This window comes from Dama dama, chromosome 30 (genome assembly GCF_033118175.1).
Source record: "Dama dama isolate Ldn47 chromosome 30, ASM3311817v1, whole genome shotgun sequence".
Taxonomy (NCBI): domain Eukaryota; kingdom Metazoa; phylum Chordata; class Mammalia; order Artiodactyla; family Cervidae; genus Dama; species Dama dama.
This window is the reverse complement of record NC_083710.1, coordinates 47,102,612-47,126,491: the sequence shown is the minus strand read 5'-3', so window position 1 is coordinate 47,126,491 and position 23,880 is coordinate 47,102,612. Positions and strand designations below refer to the sequence as shown.

The following is a 23,880-nucleotide window of genomic DNA, read 5'->3' as shown; positions in this document are numbered from 1 at the left end:
TTGGACTTCAAGGAGATCAAACCATTCAATTCTAAAGAAAATCAACCTGAATATTCATTCGAAGGACTGATGCTGAAGCTGAAGCTCCCTGTAATTTGGCCATCTGATGCAAAGAGCCGACTCATTAGAAAAGACTGATACTGGGAAAGAGAGAAGACAAGAGGAGAAGGGGACGACAGAGGATGAAATGGTTGGATGGCATCACCAACTCAATAGAGATGAGTTTGAGCAAGATCTGGGAGATGGTGAAGAACAGGGAAGTCTGGAGTACTGTTGTTCATGGGGTTGCAAAGAGTTGGACATGACTGAGTCACTGAAAAACAAAGAACAAAGACAAATCTCATTAAGTTAGTGTATAGAAAGGGATTCCATTTTTTAATTCAAACCAATCCAAAGACCATGTATTTATACATTTAGAAATTTAAGTGTTATTTGTTTAAAAAAAATAATGTAGCTTACACCTAGGGATGGTTCTCAAAACCAGGTACTTGAAAATAAATTTTTATAAAACTAATAAGGAAAGGTATATATACATGTATATATAATCATTTATATTAAATAAATAGACAAATTCACAATATATATAATATATAATGATCTTGATTTATATTTTATTGTGAATTTGTCTTTTCAATATAAATAATTTAGTTCAACTAATATGTATTTGGTCCTAATATTACACTGTTTTTGTTTTAATAAATAAAACAGGATGGGGGGCAGTAAGTTACAAACATGATGGTACTATTCTAGAAAAATTGATAAGAAATCTCCCCAGAAGATTTCATTTGAGCAGAGATCATCTAAATACAATGAAGGAGTGAGCCATATCAAAAACTGAGGTGGTTGTGTTTAAGATGGAGAAAGTTAAATGCCTCTGGGAGGGAGCAAATGTGGAATGTTCTAGGAATATAAACAGACTTCAGAATATCAATCAGGATTGAGCTCCAGGGAAAAGTTTGAAGAGAAAAAATAAGTGGGGAAGCAGAGAGTAGGCTACATAGAGCCTTATGGGTCAGCGTGAGGAATTAGAATTTAATTCTGAGTACAATGAAAAGTTGCTGAAGAATGTTGTATAGATGATGTCAGGAACTTTTTAAAGATTGATGCTGCCATAAGCCAAGTGAGTGTATGAAAAGGTGAGTAAGAATTGCAGAAAGATACCAATTAGGAAGAAATTGCAGAAGTGCTGGTGAGAGATGATGTATCAGGCTGGAATTGGTAGAAGCACTGAGAGACTGATTGTATTTTAAGACATTTGCTTTTAGGAAGATGGGGTAGATGGACTCTTCCCAATTCCTCTGGCTAAATAAATAACTCTGTGTGTGTGTGTGTGTGTGTGTGTGTGTGTGTGTGTGTGTATACATACATGTGTGTGTGTGTGTGTGTGTGTGTGTGGCTTCAATCATGGCTGACTCTGTGAAACCCTATGGACTTAGCTTGCCAAGCTCCTCTGTCCATGGGATTCTCCATGGAAGAATACTGGAATGGGTTGTCATGCCCTCCTCCAGCATATCTTCCCCACCCAGGGACTGAACCCGTGTCTGTTAGCTCTCCTGCATTGGCAGGAAGGTTCTTTACCATTAGTGCCACCTGGGAATATATACTTATAATAGATATAAGTAAAAGATATATAGATACAGTATAGATATCTTGGGTTTTTCATTTACTTAGAGAAATAGTGTAGATTATATATATACATATATGTATGTATATATATATATATATATATATATATATATAATGTTAGATTTTATATATATAATCTAACAATAAGATAAAATGTATAGAGATGAAGTCATACTGTTTAGGTACTTTGGGACCCACTGGGAATAGCACAGTGGTGATTTCTCCAGGTTTCATTTTCACCTTATATAGCCAAGTTTGATTTATGAAATCAGCAACCTGGAAATACCAATTGAAGAGAAAAAGTGTTTGTTGCTCAGCCATGCCCAACTCTTTGTGACATCATGGACTGCAGCCCACTGGAAATCTGCTTTTTAGCCAAATACTACAAAGGGGTGGTATAAAACAACAGAAAGGTTTAGACAGAAATCTTTTAGATATATACCACCTATGAATACTTCAGTCAGATACAGGAGGAAACAAACAAAAAATACAACTTCATCCTCACTTCTACCAGCAAATCCTGACTAGGAAGCATAGACATCCACCCTGGTGATATATAAAGAGGGTCCACTGTGGAGACTTCCTTGTGGTTCCCTGGTAGCTCAGAGGGTAAAGTGTCTGCCCACCATGCAGGAGACCCGAGTTGGATCCCTGGGTCAGGAAGATCCCCTGGAGAAGGAAATATCAACCCACTCCAGTATTCTTGCCTGTAGAGTCCCATGGACAGAGGAGCCTGGTAGGCTACAGTCCACGGGGTCTCAAAGAGTCAGACACCACTGAGTGACTTCACTTTCTTTCTTTCTACTCTGGTGGCCTCAGAGAAGTTCAGCAGGGCAATAATGAGGCAGTGCTCCCTGCACTCATCAGAGCAATGTCATAGAGGATGTGCTGAGGCATACGATTTAAATAACATCTAGAGATTGGTGTTTCATCCTCACATGGCAACAACAAGGCCCTCTCCTAAAACCCTGTCTCCAACTGCATCAGTGGAAACCATGTTGGGAGTCTCAATTTCTAGGCATACTAAATGGTTTTCCCTCATAGCTCAGTCAATAAAGAATCTGCCTGCAATTCAGGATATCCAAGTTCAATTCCTAGCTCAGGGGAGATCCCCTGGATAAGGAAATGGCCACCCACTCCAGTATTCTTGCCTGGGAAATCCCATGGACAGAGGAGCCTGGAAGGATACAGTCTATGGGATCGCAAGAGTCAGACACGACTTAGTGATTAAACCACCAAAGGATAACAAAACACCTTTCCTCACTAGGCTAGTGTTAGAGGAGGAGAGAAATACTAGTGCATCCAGGGATTTCACCATCACTTATTATCACTAAGGCCACTTCTCCACAGGGTCAGTGGAGTCCAAGTAGGAAGCAGCAATATGTTTCTATCCCTCCCAGTCAGAGTGATATCAGTAGGGACTTAATGGGGATCCTGATCTCTCATTTCTCCAATACCCAGTAGTAGCAGAGAGAACCTTTCAGCCCCAACCCACTAAAGCTGAGTAGAGAACCTAGACTTATATATCAACTTGAAAAATAATGAGGCTGTGCCCTTCCTCACGATAAGAGCACTGTCAGAAGACACTAAAGCACAAGATTTAAATAAGACATAATATTATAACAGAAAATACAAAATGCCTAGCTACACTCATTACACACACATTAGGAGGATCCAAGTATGATGAAAAAAGCCAACAAAAGACAACACTGAAATGACTCAAGTGTTAAATTATTTCCCAAAGATTTTAAAGCAGTCAACACACACACACACACACACACACACACACACACACACACACACACACACACACATATATATATTTAAGGAGCATTATAAACATGCAGGTGGCTCAGTGGTAAAGAATCCACCTGCAATGCAGGAGACCCTAGTTTAATCCCTGTGTCAGGAAGATGACCTGAAGGAGGAAATAGCAACTCACTCCAGTATTCTTACCTGTAAAATCCCATGAACAGAGGAGCCTGGTGGGCTACTACAGTCCCTGGTATTGCAAATAGTTGGACATTACTGAGCAACTGAGCACACAAGCAGTATAGAAATTTAAAAAAATAGAAAGCGTCAACAAATGCATAGAAAATATAATGAAGAATCAGATGGAAATTAAAGAACTAAAACAATACAAAATTAAAATAAAACTCAAATAATGATTTCAGAATATAACAGAATGAAGAGGAGATCAGAGGTAGCAACTTTTTAGCTTGATAGATTTATAGAAGTTCTTCAAACTGAACAATGAGGAAAAAGAAGACTGGAAAAAGAAAAAGAAAAAAAAAAAATCCTCAGTGCCATGTGGACTGTAACAAAATATCAATCTCTTGTGTAATTAGAGTTGACAAGAAGAAAAGAGGGTGAGACTTAAATGCATTCACATAATAATGGCTAAAAACTCCCTAAATTTGACAGATAAAACACAACAGAAAAAGACAATACCAAATATAGACTCACAGATTGAATAAGAATGAACCCAAAACAGAATAAACCCCAAAATACATATTGCATCATAATGAAATTTTGAAAACTAAATTTTGGAAAGAGAGAAAACAAAGTGTTGCTTATAAGACAAAAACAATTCAATTTGAATGACAGTGAATTGCTCATCAAAAATCATGGAAATCAGAAGGAAGTAGTGAAATACTTTTCAAGTACTGAAAGAAAAAAACTGTCAAACAAGAATTCTATATTGATTTCTGACAGGTACTATTAAAAAGATGGAAAAAAAATCTAAATGTGGGATAAAATCTTTATTAAGGTTATATATGCCAAAAGCTTCAATATCTAGAATATTTAAATAACTTCAAAACTCAATCATGAAAATACTCAAATGATCCATTTAAAAACCGTACAAAGAAATGAAGCAATATTTAGCAAAGAGAATATACAAATGTCAATTACATGAAAATATTTCAACCTTCAGTTCAGTTCAGTTCAGTCAGTCACTCAGTCGTGTCCAACTCTATACAATCCCATGAATCACAGCACACCAGGCCTCCCTGTCCATCACCAACTCCTGGAGTTTACTCAAACTCATGTCCATCGAGTCGGTGATGCCATCCAGCCATCTCATCCTCTGTCGTCCCATTCTCCTCCTGCCCCTAATCCCTCCCAGCATCAGGGTCTTTTCCAATGAGTTAACTCTTCGCATGAGATGGCCAAAGTACTGGAGTTTCAGCTTCAGCATCAGTTCTTCCAATGAACACCCAGGACTGATCTCCTTTAGGATGGACGGGTTGGAACTCCTTGCAGTCCCAGGGACTCTCAAGAATCTTCTCCATCACCACAGTTCAAAAGTATCAATTTTTCAGCACTCAGCTTTCTTCTCAGTCCAACTCTCACATCCATACATGGCCACTGGAAAAACCATAGCCTTGACCAGACGGACCTTTGTTGGCAAAGTAATGTCTCTGCTTTTTAACATGCCATCTAGGTTGGTCATAGTCTTCCTTCCTCTCCATTAAAGAAATAGAAATTAAGACCATAATGAAATATTGCTACATGATATTTTTAATTAATATTTCTCTTTTTTAATTTTTAATTTATGAAAACATGTTAACACATTTGCTGGAGATTTGAAAAATGCAGACCAAAGTAACTTATAGTTCTACTGTGTATTACAATTACTTTTTAAGTAGATAACAAGATTTTTAGTTGAAGTTTCAATATTACATTCTAAAAAAATCAATAGAATGAATAGAAAAGTAGAATATAGTAGATCTGAAAAGCGCTATGAACCAATTCAACATAATTAAGATGTATTCAGTTTTCACACAATAGCGGGATGCAAAATCTAGTCAATTTCCCATAGACTATAAACCAGGAGACGCTGGAGCATATCCAGGGACATAAAAAATTTCATTGTCTAAATGTATTGAAATCATGGAGTCTGTTTTCTTATCACTGTGGAATTATGTTATAAATCAATAAGCAATCCATATTAATATAAAATATATTATTAAATACTAGCAAAGAAGAAGAGATATTAAATCTATCCTATACTACAGTTCAAAATGCATAATGGTACACAAACTTTAAGAACTGAATAAAATAATAAGCACATTTAGAAAGCCCAATTATTGTATTAAATAACATTTAGTATTGAAAAGAAAATTCAGAAGATTTCCCAAGACGGCAGAGAAATAGGAGAGGGAGACCACTTTACCCCCCACAAATTCATCAATGGATCATTTGAATGCTGAACAACTTACACAAAACAACTTCTGAAAACTGGTGGAGGACACCAGGCACCCAGAAAGGCAGTCCATTCACTTTGAAAGGAGGTAGGACAAAGTGTAAAAGACAAAAAGAAGGACAAGAGTTAGGGATGGAGACCCAGCCTGAGGAGGGAGTCGTGAAGGAGGAGAAGTTTCCACACAGCAGGAAACCCTCTCACAGGTGGGTCTGTGGGGAATTTTGGGATCTCAGACAGCAACATAACCAGGAGGGGAAAATTAAAAAAAAAAAAGGAAATGCAGAATAGATGCCTAACTGCAACTCAGGGGAGAAGTTCTCCAGACGCTCTCATCCGCCACCAGCAAGCGGGGGCTGAACAGGAGTTGTGGGCTGCATAGTCAGTGCTTACGTTAAGGACAGGGCCTGAGTGCCCTGAGGACAATCTGAGGGAGTTAATGTGAGATAGCAACCCAAATTTGGGATCCCCAGAAAGGGGGGGGGGGGGGGGGCGGGGAGAGAGCGAGAGAACTTTCCCTTGAAAGTCTCTAAGGAGCAGCCTGGTCCATTCACAGAACAAAGGATTAAGCCAATACCAAAGGAGAGCTAGCTGGCTATGTCCAGGCCCCTCGCCTACACCAGAGGCAGAGAGTCACACGTGTAACAGCCAGAGCCAGAAGGCAATGGGCTGCTACAATCTTGGCCCCAGAGACCAGCATCCTCCACCAAACTGTGAGCAGGTTACCAGTTGCTAACCACAGCTTCCTGGGATCCTGGATGGTTGATATAGGCCAGGAGGGTCACAGCCTGACATCAGCTCCCCAGAGCAGACACATGGCCAACCTGAGACGGTGCTCTCACAGCACACCTGGGAAACTGAGAGGCCCGGACGGGGAGGTGATTAAGATGCATGACACACCTGGGACAGTGTGCTCACCAAGCACCTGGTCCCCTGAGCTGCTGGGACCTGGGCAGGGAACAAAATGCACAAGCAACTGAGTATGTGCCCTTGAGGAGTGCCCAAGAAACTGAATGGCTTAGACCTGGGAAGTTCATGAAACACAGGGCCTTTTGGATAGTGGCCCTGCAGAGCAACCTGGAGCCTGAGCAGTGTAGACTCAGAAGGCACACACTGCCTTGAGCTGGGGCAAACCCAGTGTGGTCCATACACTGTGAGCACTCCCCATACAAGCCAGCAATATTTGTTTGCAGTGTCCCTCCCTCCCCACAACACAACTGAACAAATGAGCCTAAATAAGTGACTACCTTTGCCCCCTTGTGTCAGAGCAAAAATTAGACACTGAAGAGAGTTGCAAACAGAGGAAGTCAAAATAAACAAAGAAGTGGGAATTGCTCCGGAATTGACAGGTGAAATAGATTAAAACCCTGTAGTTAATGTTGATTAAACATTGGAGGGGCCTATAGACCTTGAGAACAAGTACAATCTGGAACAAGGAACTCTCTGAAACTGAACTGACCCCGCACTGCCCACACCAGCTCCAGAGAAATTCCTAGATGTATTTTTACTATTATCACTTTTTAATTTTTTTAAAAAAATTTAATTCCTGTATTACTCCTTTAATTTTCATTTTTATAAACTACCTTGCCAAAAATTACCCTATTTTTAGAGCATATTCATATATATATGAATTTTGTGATTGATTTTGTTTTGTATTTTTAATATTACAGTTTTGAGAGTCTAGCCTCTACTCTAGATTTTTAATCTTTGCTTTTTGGTATTTGTTATCAGTTTTGTACCTTTAAGAATATAATCTTCAGTACCCATTTTCACTTAGGGGTGTGAATACTGCCATGATTTCTCTCTCACCCTTTGACTCTTCTTTTTTTCCCTGAGGGCACCTCTATCTCCTCCTTCTGCTTCTCTTCTCTACTTAACTCTGTGAATCTCTCTGGTTATTCCAGGGTGCAGAGAACACTTAGGGAACTGATTACTGGCTAGATTGGTCTCTCCCCTTCTGACTCCCCCTCTTCTCCTTGTGGTCACCTCTCTCTCCCTCCTCCCTCTTCTCTTCTCCATGTAACTCTGTGAAAATCTCTGGATGTCCCTCACTTTGGAGAACTGTTTCACCATTAACCTAGATGTTTTATCATGTGTGCTGTATGGATGGGGAAGTCTTGAGGCTACAGTAAGAATAAGATTGAAAGTCAGAGGCAGGACTCTTAACCCCAAAACTTAAGAACATCAGAGAACTTGTGATTCCAGGGAACATTAATAGACAAGAGCTCACCCAAAACTTTATTCCTACACAAAAACCAAGCTCCATCCAAGAGCCAGAAAGTTCCAGAGCAAAACATCCCATGATAATTCTCCAGCAAAGCAGGAACACAGCCCTGAGCATTAAAATACAGGCTGCCAAGACCATATCAAACCCATAAACACCCCCAAAACTCGCTACTGAACATTTCACTGAACTTTAGAGAGTAGAGATCCATCTCCACCCATCAGAACACAGATGCAAGCATCCCTAACTAGGAAACCTTGAAAAACCACTAGCCCAACACCACAAAGAGGAACCACGAACTTCCAGCCTAGAGAAAGGCCACCCCAATCACAGCAAGCTAAACAAAAGGAAAAGGTAGAGAAATATACAGCAGATAAAGGAACATGCTAAATGTCCACAAAATCAAACAAAAGAGGAGGAGATAGGGAGTCTGCCTGAAAAAGAATTTAGAATAATGATAGTAAAGATGATCCAAAATGAAAGCAAAATGGAGTTACAGATAAATAGACTAGAGACAAGGATTGAGAAGATGCAAGAAATGTTTAACAAGGATCTAGGAGAAATAGAGAAGAGTCAGTCAATAATGAATAATGTAATAACTGAGATCAAAAGCCCTCTGGTGGGAACCAACAGATAGAATAAATGACACAGATAATAGGATAAGTGAGATGGAAGATAGAATGATGGAAATAAATGAAACAGAGAGAAAAAAAGAAAAAAAAAAGAAATAAAAGAAATTAGGACAACCTCAGAGACCTCTGGGACAATGTTAAATATCCCAACATTTGAATCATAGGTGTCCGAGAAAAAGAAGAAAACAAGAAAGGGCATGAGAAAATACTTTAAAAGATAATGGTTGAAAACTTCCCTAAAATGGGGAGGAAAATAGCCACCCAAGTCCAAGAAACCCATAGAGTCCCAAACAGGATAAACTCAAGGTGAAACACCCCAAGACACATATTAATCAAATTAACAAAGATCAAAAAGCAAATATTAAAAGCAGCAAGGGAAAGCAAAAAATAACACACAAAGGCGTTCCCCATAAGGATAACAGTTGATCTTTCAATAGAAACTCTTCAGGCCAGAAGGGAATGGCAGGACATCCTAAAAGTGATGAAAGAGGAAAACCTACAACCCAGATTACAATACACAGCAAAGATCTCATTCAAATATGAAAGATACATCAAAAGCTTTACTGACAAGCAAAAACTGAGTTAATTCAGCACCAGGAAAGCAGCTCTTCAACAACAACAACAAAAAAGGATCTTCTCTAGGCAGGAAACACAGGAAAGGTTTATAAACTCAAGCCAAAGAACAAAGTAAATGGTAATGGGATAATACTTTTCAATAATTACCTTAAATGTAAATGGGTTGAATGCCCCAACCAAAAGACTAAGAGTGGCTGAATGGATAAAAAAACAAGACCCCTATATGTGCTGTCTACAAGACACCCACCTCAAACCAAGGGACACATACAAACTGAAAGTGAAAGGCTGGAAAAAGATATTTCATACAAATAAAGACCAAGAGAAAGCAAGAGTAGCAATACTCATATCAGGAAATATAGAACTTGAAATAAATGTCATGAAAAGAGACAAAGAAGGACACTCTATAATGATCAAAGGATCAATCCAAGAAGAAGATATAATTATAAATATATATGAACCCAAGATAGGAACACCTCAATACATAAAGCACATGTTAACAAGTATGAAAGGGGAAATTAATAGTAATACAATAATAGTGGGAGACATTAATACCTGACTCACACCTCTGGATAGATCAACCAAACAGAAAATGAGCAAGGAAACACAAACTTTAAATGATACAATGGACCAATCAGACCTAATTGATATCTACAGGATATTTCCCTCCAAAACAATGAATTTCACATTTTTTTCTCAAGTGCACAGGGAACATTCCCCAGGAAAGAACACACCCTGGGCCATAAATGTAGCCTTGGTAAATTCAAAGAAATTGAAATCATTTCAAAGATCTTTTCTGATCACAATATGGTAAGATTAGATGTCAACTACAGGGGGAAAAAATATTAAAAACAAAAACATATGGAGGCTAAGCAACATGCTTCTGAATAACTAACAAATCATGGAAGAAATCAAAACAAAAATCATAATATGCATAGAAACAAATGAAAATGGAAATATGATAGTCCAAATCCTATGGGATTAAGTAAAAGCAGTGCTAACGGTAAGGTTCATAGCAATACAGGCTTACCTCAATAAACAAGAGAAAACTCAAATAAATAATATAACTTTACACCTAAAGCAAATAGAAAAAGAAGAAATGAAAAATCCCAGGGTTAGTAGAAGGAAAAAAAAAAATCTTAAAAAATTAGAGCAGAAATAATTGAAAAAGAAAGGAGACTAGAGCAAAACAAAAACAAAAACAAAACAAAACAAAACAAAACCTAAAAGCTGATTCTTTGAGAAGATAAATAAAATAGTAAAACCATTAGCCACACTCATCAAAAAAATAAAAAAAAAAGAAGGATCAGATCAACAAAAATATAAATGAAAACAGAGAAATCACAACAGACAACACAGAAATACAAAGGATCATAAGAGACTACTATCAGCAACTATATGTCAATAAAATGGACAACTTAGAAGAAATAGATGAATTCTTAAAAAAGTATAACCTTCCAAAACTGAACCAGGAGACGTGCAAAATCTTAGCAGACCTATCACAAGCATGGAAATTGAAACTGTAATCAAAAATCTTTCAACAAAAGCCCAGGATCAGATATCTTCACAGGTGAATTCCAACAAAAATTTAGAGAAGAGCCAACATCTATCCTACTCAAACTCTTCCAGAAAATTGCAAAGGAAGGTAAACACTCAAACTCATTCTATGAGGCCACCATCACCCTAATACCAAAACCAGGCAAAGATGTCACACAAAAAATAAAACTACAGGCCAATATCACTGATGAATATAGATGCAAAAATTCTCAATAAAATTCTTGCAAACAGAATCCAACAGCATATTTAAAAGATCATACATCATGATCAAGTGGGCTTTACCCCGGGGATGCAAGGATTCTTCAATATTTGCAAATTGATCCATGTGATACACTACATTAACAAATTGCAAGATAAAAACCATATGATTATCTCAACAGACACAGAGAAAGCCTTTGGCAAAATTCAGCATCCATTTATGATTAAAAACCCTCAAGAAAATAGGCACAGAAGGAACATACCTCAACATAATAACATAATAAAAGCCATATATGATAAACTCACAGCAAACATTATCCTGAATGGCAAAAAATTGAAAGCATTTCCCCTAAAGTCAGGAACAAGACATGGGTGCCCACTCTCAGCACTATAATTCAACATTGTTTTGGAAGTTCTAGCCACAGCAATTAGAGATGAAAAATAAATAAAAGGAATCTAGACTGGAAATGATGAAATAAAACTTGCACTGTTTACAGATGATGTGATTCTCTAAATAGAAAACTCTAAAAACACCAAAAGAAAATTACTGAAGCTAATTAATGAATATAGTAAAGTTGCAAGATATAAAATTAATACACAGAAATCCCTTGCATTCCTATACACTAGCCAGAGAAAACAGAGAAATTAAGGTAACAATTCCAATCACCATTGTAATGAAAAGAATAACATACTTAGGGATAAATCTACCTAAAGAAACAAAAGGTCTGTTTATACAAAACTGTAAAACACTGATGAAAGAAATCAAAGATGACACAAATAGATGGCGAATTATATCAGGTTACTGGATCAGAAGGATCAATATAGTGAAAATGAGTATACTACCCAATGCAATCTACAGACTCAAGTCAGTCCCTATCAAGTTACCAAAGGTATTTTTCACAGAACTATGACGTATAAATTCACAATATGTATCGAAATACAAGAAAACCTTGAATAGCCAAAGCAATCTTGAGAAAGAAGAATGGAACTGGAGGAATCAACCTACCTGACTTCAGACTATACTACAAAACTACAGTCACCTAGACACTATGGTACTGGCACAAAGGCAAAAATACAGGTCAGTGGAATAAAATAGAAAGTCCAGAGATAAATCCATGCACCTATGGACACCTTATCTTTGACAAAGGAGGCAAAAATATACAATGGGTAAAAGGCAATCTCTTTAACAAGTGGTGCTGGGAAAACTGGTCAACTACCTGTAAAAGAGTGAAACTATAACACTTTCTAACACCATACATAAAAATAAACTCAAAATGAATTAAATATCTAAATTTAAGACCAGAAACTATAAAATCTTAGAGGAAACCATAAGCAAAACACTCTCTGACATAAATCACAGCAAGATCCTCTATGACCCACCTCCCAGAGTAATGGAAATAAAACCAAAAAATAAATAAATGGGACCCAATGAAATTTAAAAGCTTTTGCACAATGAAGGAAACTGTAAGCAAGGTGAAGAGATAGCCTTCAGAATGGGAGAAAATAATATCAAGTGAAGCAGTTGATGAAGAATTAATCTAAAAAATATACAAGCAACACACACAGCTTAACACCAGAAAAATAAATGACCCAATCAAAAAATGGGCCAAATAATTAAATAGACATTTGTCCAAAGAAGACATACAGATGGCTAACAAATAAATGAAAAGTTGCTCAATATCACTCATTGTCAGAGAAATGCAAATCAAAACCACTTTGAGGTACCGTCTCATGCTGGTGAGAATGACTGCTATCAAAAAGTCTACAAAGAATAAATGTAGGAGAGCGTGTGGATAAAGGGAACTCTCTTACACTGCTGGTGGAAATGCAAACTAGTATAGCCAATATGGAAAACAGTTTGGAGATTCCTTAAAAAACTGGAAGTAAAACTGCCATATGACCCAGCAATCCCACTGCTGGGCATTCACCAAGGAAAGCAGAACTGAAAGAGACACGGGTACCCCAATATTCATCACAACACTGTTTACATTAGCTAGGACATGAAAGCAACCTAGATACCCATCATTAGACAAATGGATAAGAAAGCTGTGGTACATATACACAATGGAATATTACTCAGCTATTAAAAAGAACACATTTGAATCAGTTCTAATGAAGTGGATGAAACTGGAGCCTATTAGACAGAGTGAAGTAAGTCAGAAAGAAAAACACCAATACAGTATCTTAATGCATATACATGGAATTTAGAAAGATGGTAACAATGACCCTATATGTAGACAGCAAAAGAGACACAGATATAAAGAACAGACGTTTGGACTCTGGGGGGGGGGGGGGAGGGCAAAGGTGGGATGATTTGAGAGAATGGCGTTGAAACATGTTTATTACCTTATGTGAAATAGATGACCAGTCCAAGTTCAATGAATGAAACAGGGCACTCAAAGCCGGTACACTGGGACAACCCAGAGGCAGGGATGGGGAGGGAGGTTAGAAGGCAGTTTGGGATGCAGAGATAAATGCATACCTGTGGCTGATTTATGTCAATGTATGGCAAAAACCACCACACTATTGTAAAGTATCCTCCAATTAATTAATTAATTTAAAAAGAAAAAAAAAGAAAAGAATATTTGTGAACTGGAGACAGTTATAAATCTATTTACATAGCAGGGGAAGACAGATGATTTAAAAGAAACACTAAAGAAAAGATAATGAGTATATGAGAAGTTCTAACTTTAAACCAGATTGAAAGATCAGAAAGTAAATACAGAATAAGAGGATAATACACAGATTTACATGTAAAGAGTTGGAAATAAAACACACATATTCCTAGCTTTTAGCCACTAAGTTATAAGTAATATAAATAAAAAGAAGCCCATGTTGAAACAAAGCATAATTATATGACAGAACATCAAAGACAGAAAGAAAATCAAAAGCTCACCTAAATTCACACAACAGAACTGCAACAGTGATACTAAATTCTCAAAAGGAACAGTAAAATTCAAACCACTTGGGAATTATATCTTCAAAGCAGTTATTGAATTAAAAAATAGGTACATCTAGGGGTATATTCAGTGATACTATCACTCAAGAAAGGTGATAAATAAAGTTCATTTTACAAATAGCCTATCTACATACAACTGGCATGTATCAGTATTGGCAGTCAGTTCAGTACATTATACCCAGATAAAGTAAAATTATAAAACAAAATGAATGGACATAGTAACTGGTTCAGATGGTAAAAAGTTTGTCTGCAATGCAAGAGACCCAGATTTGATCCCTGAGTTGGCAAGATCCCCTGGAGAAGGGAATATCCACTCCAGTATTCTTGCCTGGAGAATTCTGTGGACAGAGAAGCCTGGTGGGCTACAGTACATGGGGTCACAAAGAGTCAGATGTGACTGAAGTCTTTCTTTTTTACTTTCATGTTTTAAAATCCCTAATTTAGAAACATGTATGCAGGTCAGGAAGCAACCATTAGAACTGGACATGGAACAACAGACTGGTTCCAAATAGGAAAAGGAGTACGTCAAGGCTGTATATTGTCATTCTGCTTATTTAACTTATATGCAGAGTATATCATGAGAAATGCTGGGCTGGAGGAAGCACAAGCTGGAATCAAGATTGCCGGGAGAAATATCAGTAACCTCAGATACGCAGATGACACCACCCTTATGGCAGAAAGTGAAGAAGAACTAAGGAGCCTCTTGATGAAAGTAAAAGAGGAGAGTGAAAAAGTTGGCTTAAAGCTCAACATTCAGAAAACTGAGATCATGGGATTCGGTCCCATCACTTCATGGCAAATAGATGGGGAAACAGTGGAAAGAGTGGCTGACTTTATTTTTCTGAGCTCCAAAATCACTGCAGATGGTGATTGCAGCCATGAAATTAAGATAGTTACTCCTTGGAAGGAAAGTTATGACCAACCTAGACAGCATATTAAAAAGCAGAGACGTTACTTTGTCAACAAAGGTCCGTCTGGTCAAGGCTATGGTTTTTCCAGTGGTCATGTATGGATGTGAGAGTTGGAATGTGAAGAAAGCTGAGCGCTGAAAAATTGATGCTTTTGAACTGTGGTGTTGGAGTAGACTCGAGAGTCCTTGGGACTGCAAGGAGATCCAACCAGTCCATCCTAAAGGAGATCAGTCCTGGGTGTTCATTGGAAGGACTGATGCTGAAGCTGAAACTCCAGTACTTTGGTGACCTCATGCAAAGAGTTGACTCATTGGAAAAGACCCTGATGCTGGGAGGGATTGGGGGCAGGAGGAGAAGGGGACGACAGAGGATGAGATGGCTGGATGGCATCACCGACTGGATGGGCATGAGTTTGAATAAACCCCGGGAGTTGGTGACGGACAGGGAGGCCTGGCATGCTGCGATTCATGGGGTCACAAAGAGTCAGACACGACTGAGCGACTGAACTGAACAGAACTGAAGTGAATTTAGAAACATGAATTGTATTTCTAAAAGAATAAATTTTTAATCTCTGCCTTTATTAATACATTGATATTTATCATTGAAGCACTGATGCTTTGAAGCATGATCATGATTAAATGAAATTTTATTGCATAATTGCTATAGCAATTAAATAATTTCTAAATCTTTCTGATTATTTTTTTCCTGTGTACTCTAACCTACAAACTAGATATGGTCTTAACTAAAGTATTAGACACATTTATTCCTTTACCATTATCCACCATTTAATTCCATATCAGACTTGATAAAGTTATCACCTCACTTGATTTCCCTAAAATGATGGTTTAACATCAAAGTTTTTCCCCTTCCTTCACTGAACTCAAGTTCTCAAGAGCTGCTCTTTGCTCGGTTTTCAAAAATGTACCAGCCTCCTATCCCTAATTTTCTAAATCTCTCACTTGATTTAGAGTGAAACAGTTTCTAGGTCTTAGTCTCCAAACCTTCATGAACAGGTTTTCTTATAAACAAAAGACACTTCACTTAGTATTTACCAAGACATTCTCTTTAAAGACTTATGGTAAAAGTGATTTTTTGTTTATCTGGTGTATAATTTTAACTCAAATTAATATCACCAGCAAATATTATTTTACTAAGGTACTAGGCTAATTTAAGGAAATATACCTATACATTATTTTTTCAGTAAAGACAACTGTAAAATTTTACTCTCCTGTGATCCTGTTTCTGACAAAGGAACTTTCTTCACAGTCCTGCTCCTGATCCCATAGAATCAGCACTACATAGAAATACAGTTGCCATGACAACTCCTCCACAAACTTAAAGCAACCCCATATCATAGTATCTGCTGAATCCCTGTTCAGCAGGCATATGGAGAGCCCAGGTTCATATCCATTTTTTTTTTTTTTTCAGACTCTTCTGATCTGAAGAACACGTTTTACCACAGAAAACAGATTTGTTGTAATCAAAGCTAAGAGTAGGTTGCTTTCTACATGCAACATTCTTTAGCCTCTTATGTGTGAAAGCTTTTGTAGTAAAGCATTATTCAAATGTTCTATAAGATAGCAGTGACAACTCATTTAGGATCCATGTGTATTCTTAGAGTGGGACAAGATAGTAAAATTATGCATGATTTAAAAATTAATGATGTGAAGTTCTAGAAAGTTTTCTAAAAGAAGCTGCAAATATTATTGGAGTACTTGAGGTGATTCTTAATATTTAAAAACCAAAATACTATTATTTTGTGCCTGTATTTTAGGGAAGTGTTATGGTTCTCAAAAATATCTTATCATGTATCTGAATAAAGAGAAAGTGAATGAGGGCAAAAGTGAATGGGTTTCCAAAATGTCTCTGTGGCATGAATATTATTTTAAGCTAATTTTTAAAAGCAAACAAAAGAAAAGCTATGAAAATCAAGTAGAAGTTACTCTTTTGTAAGAGAAAATTATATTTTTAAAGAAAATATTTATTTGTAAGGATGTCTCACTTGCTGTCTGAGGAAGATGTCATTGTCGTTGCTGTTGTTCAGTCGCTAAGTCATGTCCAACTCCTTGAGACCCCATGGATTGCAACACACCAGGCTCCTCTGTTCTCCACTATCTCCTGGAGTTTACTCAAATTCACGTCCATTGAGTTGGTGATGTCATCTAGCCATCTCACCCTCTGCTGCCCTCTTCTTTTACTGTCAATCTTTCCCAGCATCAGGGCCTTTCCCAATGAGTTGGCTCTTCATATTATGTGGCCAAAGTATTGGACCTTCAACATCAGCCCTTCCAGTGAATATTTAGGTTTGATTTAACTTAGGATTGGCTTGTTTGATTCCCTTGCAGTCCAGGAAGATGAGGATGATTAAATGTCTAGAAACTCTTATCAAAGAAGTCCACAGACTTAAATCTACACAGAAACCATAAACTTGATGTGGTTTGCTTGATAACCTCCCTTCCTCTCCCACATCATCTTCTATCTTTAGCTGGAAATGGTATTTAAGGTGAAGGATTGGGCCATTTTAGGGAGTTACTCAGCTTTTCTGGGTCTCTGCCATGTGTACGGGAGATATATGATATTAAACTTCTATTTTTCTCCCCTTAATCAGTGTGTTATTTTAGGGGGTTTCAGCCAAAAGCTTAGAATGTAGAGAAAATTTTTATTATTCCTCCCCTATAACAGTATACCTGAAAAACTAAAACCAAAAAAGACACAAGTACCCAATGTTAATTGCAGCACTGTTTACAATAGCTAGGACATAGAAGCAACTTAGATGTCCATCATCAGCTGTGATACATATATACAATGGAATATTATTCAACCATAAAAAGGAATGCATTTGAGTCAGTTCTACCTAGGTGGATGAACCCAGAGACTATTATACAGAGTGAAGTAAGTCAGAAACAAAAAAACAAATATTGTGTATTAACACATATACATGGACTCTAGAATGATGGTACTGATGAACCTATTTATAGGGCAACAGTGGAGATACAGACATAGAGAACAGACTATGGGCATGAGTTGAGGGGAGGAATGAGAAGGTGGGATGAATGGAGAGAGTAACATGGAAACATATACACTACTATGTGTAAAACAGATAACCAATGAGATTTTGCAGTATGACTCAGGGAACTCAAACCAGGGCTCTGACAACCTAGAGGGGGTGGAAAGTGGGAGGAAGGTTAAAGAGGGAAGGAACACATGTATACCTATGGCTGGCCCACGTTGATGTATGGCAGAGGCCAACACAAAATTGTGAAGTGATTTTCTTTCAATTGAGAATAAATAAGTTTTGGGGAAAAAAAAAAAAAATATATATATATATATATGTACCTGAAGGTTTGATATTAAGTCAGTATTAGGGTTTAATGGCTGAGTTTTACTCAAGCAGCATTCACTAGTAGTTTGGGAACAGCCTCAATCTGAAGTTTAAGAGTAGTTGAGAGAAAGCTGCAAACAAGATTTTCCCCTCATTACTTACTTAGATAAAGATAGTAAAACTTTTTCTTCCAGCACAGGTCAGCTCAGAAGGAGAATATTTGAGGATAAAACAAAATAATTAAAATATAATGGTGTGCATTTTAATACATATCAGCTTACAAAATTACATTTGTAGATTCAGATTGAGAAGTACCAGTAGCAAGCAGTTTCATGAATTCCAGAAGTAGTATCTATGCTTAAAAACAAAAACCTGCAAATGATAATTAAGGAAATTAAATATGTTCATGGCATTTTATGATCTTAAAGAGAATACTAACTGAAAAAAATCTAAAGTTTAGATGATATATTTGAAAAGATGTATTTTAGTCAGTGTTTTGAGTGGAATTCAAATCAACATAATTTTTTCATACACATATGTGATGCATTCCACACGTATATAAACAATATCTAAGAATTTTACCTGGGTTCGATCTCTGGTTTGGGAAGATCCCTTGGAGAAAGGCAAGGCTAACCACTCCAGTATTTTGGCCTGGAGAATTCCATGGACTGTATAGTCCATGGGGTCACAAAGAGTTGGACATGGCAGAAAGTCTTTCAGTTTCACTATTTTGAGTAATTTTTGAAAACTATTTTAAAAATGAAAAACACAGCTATTTAATGGTCATAAAGATTTAAGATTTTTGGTTTTTTAATTGAATCTATGTATAAGAACAAGATTGGGCTTCCCTGGTAGCTCAGCTGATAAAGAATCTGTCTGCAATGCTGGAGATTCTGGTTCGATTCCTGGGTCAGGAAGATTCCATGGAGAAGGGATAGGCTACCCACTCGAGTATCCACGGGCTTCCCTGGTGGCTCAGACAGTGAAGAATCTGCCTCCAATGTGGGAGACCTGGGTTTGATCGCTGTGTTGGGAAGATCCCGTGGAGGAAGGCATGGCAACCCATTCCAGTCTTCTTGACTGGAAAGTCCCCATGGTCGGAGGAGCCTGGTGGGCTACAGTCAATGGGGTTGAAAAGAGTCAGACACGACTGAGTGACTGAGCACAAGACAGCACCTAAGAACAAAGTACTGAAATCTCACTGGGAAATTTTATTAAGCTTATTGCCAGAGTACCATACAATTTTGCATGGTATTTTCCATGTTTCCTTTCTATGAAACTAGAGTCCACTATATTCATTTCTTCAAATTCCCCTGTAGTTGTATTTTCTACTGTTTGTTTTTTCCTGAATTAAGGTATAATAAAATGTTATCAGATTCTACTAGTTAATATTTAAGCACATTGGTTTCAAATCTTTTTTCCTTTGGTAGTGAAAGAATCACTTATCCCACTCATGCTTTCAGACTTTGGAAATCTTGTATATTTTGCAAGTCATTATAGCAATTACTACTTTTTCCATCCATTCCTTCTTCACCTTCTTACCCCATTCCACCACTTGATCATCATAGCATCTATTACTGTGCTCCATCCTACGCTTAGCATGAGACTTGAGATATATTTACAGATGTTTACAATAAAGCTTTAGATAAACAAACATAACTATACTTTCTAGACTGTGATATTGAAGTTCACATGAGTTAAATTAATTTGCCCAAGTCTGTGTTATATGTTAGTGGTATAATCAGGATCAGTCCCTGGTCGTTCATATTCTTATCCTCTTTCTCTTTCTATAAAATATCTTGCTGTTCTTTGAAATTTCATGATATTTTTGGCTCTTCTATTTTCACTTAACTTTTCCCTTCTCATTATCTGTCATATTTATGTTTTCAGTAACACATTCTAGGGCTTCCCTGGTGGTTCAGCAGTAAAGAATCCACCTGCAATGCAAGACATGCAGGAGACTTGGATTTAATCCTTGGGTCAGGAAGATCTCCTGGAGGAGGGCCTGGAAACCCACTCCATTATTCTTGCCCAGGAAATCCCATGGACTGAGAAGCCTGGAGGTCTACAGTCCATGGAGTCTCAAAGAGTTGGACACAACTGAAAGGACTGAGCATGCACACAACACATTCTAGATGGTTCAGGAAAATATTTTTAATTCATATTTCTATTTTTTTTCATTGATTAGGGTCATACTTTTTATATGAAATACTATACAACTGTCTAGAACAACTGAAGAACATATAGCTTCTAATCAAATGGCCTTCCTCTCTCTAAGGAATGTATGCCTTCATCTCTTAGGAATTGACTGCTGAGAGCAGCCGGTTCCTATCTAGCTCAAGGTCCTCACTGATCATTCATCGTCAATTTGCAAAGAGTGCAACGGATTGCAATCTGTCCATAGCTGATATTCTGGAACAGTATATTTGATGGCATTTATTCCTTAACAGTGTCTTGTTGTTGTGTTGTTCAGTTGCTAGTCATATCTGACTCTTTGGAACCCCATGGACTGAAATATGCCAGGCTCTTCTGTCCTCCACAATCTCTCAGAGTTTGTTCAGATTCGTGTGCATTGAGTTGGCAATTGTATCTTTCATCTCATTCTCAGTGGCCCCCTTATCCTTTCACTTTCAACTTTTCCAGAATCACAATCTTTTCCAATGAGCTGGCTCATTGCATCAGGTGGCCAAAGCATTGGAGCTTCATCTTCAGTATCAGTATTTTCAATGAATATTCAGGATTGATTTCCTATAGGATTGATTCATTTGCTATCATTGCAGTCCAAGGAACTCTCAACAGTCTTCTCCAGCCCTACAATTTGAAAGCTTCAATTCTTTGGTAGCTCAGTTTTCTTTATGGTCCAGCTCTCACATCTGTACATGACTACTGGAAAAACTGTGGTTTTAACAATATGGACCTTTGTTGCCCAAGTGATGTTTCTGCTTTTAAAACAGAGTCTTAGATCCTGCCTAAAGGAATGAGAAAAAAAAAAATTCAGACAGTTTGGTTATATATGAATTAACTTTTGTCACTAATTTAGAGTAACAAACAGTTTACAAATATCAATTACTTTCATTTTTTTTTTTTTTTTTCTCATCCAGTGACACAGGTGCCTGTTAAAAGTGCTTCTGTGCCAGGATGTGGGTTATAGTCAGGTCAGCTTCAGGTCCTGGATTCCAAGCTTAAATAGTACATTCTACCTGAAATGTGCTGCACTCCTGTTGCAGGACAAGAGCTCAGGAGAGCTGGGTCATATTTGTAATGCATCTTAAAGCCCTTTGCATTGAACTGCAACACTTCTGCTTTCACTGTATTGGCAGAAGAAATCTACTGGATAAAACTCAACACCTAAAATTTCAAGCACTGTACTTTACTCCATCAGGTTGGGATGTAAAATGGAAAGTCAGTATTTGCTGATTAATAGTAGTTTCCACTATGGTCTGCTTTTTTGGTCGCAGAAAGTCACTATTCCTATCTTTTTTTTTTCTCCCCCCCCCCCCCCCGCCCATACAACACATATTCATTCCTCCCCAAGGAAGACACACTGAAATTCTCATCCCAACAGAGTATTGGGCTCAAAACACAGTATTTCCTCATAACATATAGATCGGTCCAGATGTGAGTTATTAGCAGCGCCCTCCTTACACACATGCACACATATGAGTGACAGAGAGACAAAATAACTGCACTAGACACTCACATTCAAACAGAGAGGGAATGGGTAACTAATAGCAATGCTTATTATGACAATCCTAAAATACTGTTAGGCTAATATTGCAAGATCTTCCCAACCAAGATGGCAGTGTTCTTTGATTAGGCTCCACTATTGCTCCCAGGAAGTTGCTGTCTTAGCTATGACTTTTGAAACTCAATCGGACTCTGTAGTGTTCTTGGGCACAGAATCCTTTCTATGTACTCTGTTTCTTGTTTATAACAAATAGACACCTACTTCCATGACCTTCTCTGAGTTGCAAAAGGCAGATTCAAACAGTTACAATTCAGGAAAGGGAGAAGATGCAGAGACAAGGGAGGAGACCACCTTGGTCACATTAAAAAAAAAAAAAAAAAAAAAAAGTTCAGGCCCTGCACACACCCAGATTCTTATCAGCAGCTCAGACTTGGAACTATTACTGTAAAACACCTCACCTCTTTGATTTCTTTCATCAGTGTTTTACAGTTTTCTATGTATAGGTCTTTTGTTTCTTTAGGTAGATATATTCCTAAGTATTTTATTCTTTTTGTTGCAATGGTGAGTGGTATTGTTTCCTTAGTTTCTCTTTCTGTTTTCTCATTGTTAGTGTATAGGAATGCAAGGGATTTCTGTGTGTTAATTTTATATCCTGCAACTTTACTATATTTGTTGATTAGCTCTAGTAATTTTCTGGTAGAGTCTTTAGGGTTTTCTATGTAGAGGATCATGTCATCTGTGAACAGCGAGAGTTTCACTTCTTCTTTTCCTATCTAGATTCCTTTTACTTCTTTTTCTGCTCTGATTGCTGTGGCCAAAACTTCCAACACTATGTTGAATAGTAGTGGTGAGAGTGGGCACCCTTGTTTTGTTCCTGATTTCAGGGGAAAAGCTATGGTATGTATACACCATGGAATATTACTCAGCCGTTAAAAAGAATTCATTTGAATCAGTTCTAATGAGATGGATGAAACTGGAGCCCATTATACAGAGTGAAGTAAGCCAGAAAGATAAAGACCAATACAGTATACTAATGCATATATATGGAATTTAGAAAGATGGTAACAATAACCCTATATGCAAAACAGAAAAAGAGACACAGATGTACAGAACAGAATTTTGGAGTCTGTGGGAGAAGGCAAGAGTGGGATGTTTAGAGAGAACAGCATCAACATGTATATTATCTAGGGTGAAACATATCACTAGCCCAGGCTGGATGCATGAGACAAGTGCTCGGGCCTGGTGCACTGGGAAGACCCAGAGGAATCGGGTGGAGAGGGAGGTGGGAGGGGGGATCGGGATGGGGAATACATGTAAATCCATGGCTGATTCATGTCAATGTATGACAAAAACCACTAAAATATTGTAAAGTAATTAGCCTCCAACTAATAAAACAAAACAAAAAACACCTCACCTAATCCCCTTAGGTTGAGACACAGTTTTTGAGGCATGAGCCCACTGCAGCCCCCTTTGCCTGGCAACGTAATAAAGCTATTCTTTCTACTTCACCCAAAATTCTGTTTCTGTGGTTTGATTCAGCACCATTTCACAGAGACTGAGTTTTAAGCATCATTAAAGGATCCTCCTTTGGAACAACCTTCCTATCCCTTTATCAACCTTGACCATTTTTTATGATAGAACTGGAAGTTATGCATTTCTTTTCACCAGAGTGCCTAGACTGCTTCCTGCCCACAAAAAGTGTAAAAAAAAAACAAAAAACAAAAACATTTAATGTGTTGAATTATCATGGTCTCCTTTAATTCAGATTCCCACCCCAAAGTGGGGAAGAAGTAAATAATCTAATCCAATCAGTTCCATATAATCATACCAACTTTATTCAACAACTATATCGCTATTTATTAATTCAGTGACAAGTACTTTGAGATTATTAGTCATCCATGAACTTGAACCTTGTCCCTTTTCATGGACTAACTTTGCCCAACTAAAAGGATTTGCTGGGGCCATTTGTCTAATCAGGATTCTTAA

The 23,880-nt window shown here is 37.6% G+C and overlaps 1 protein-coding gene across 1 annotated transcript in view; it reads left to right on the top strand.

Moving 5' to 3' along the window:
* Nucleotides 1-23,880, top strand: part of KLHL1 (kelch like family member 1) — a 481,913-nt gene that overhangs the window by 71,142 nt on the left and 386,891 nt on the right. The gene's annotated exons all lie outside the window — the stretch shown is intronic.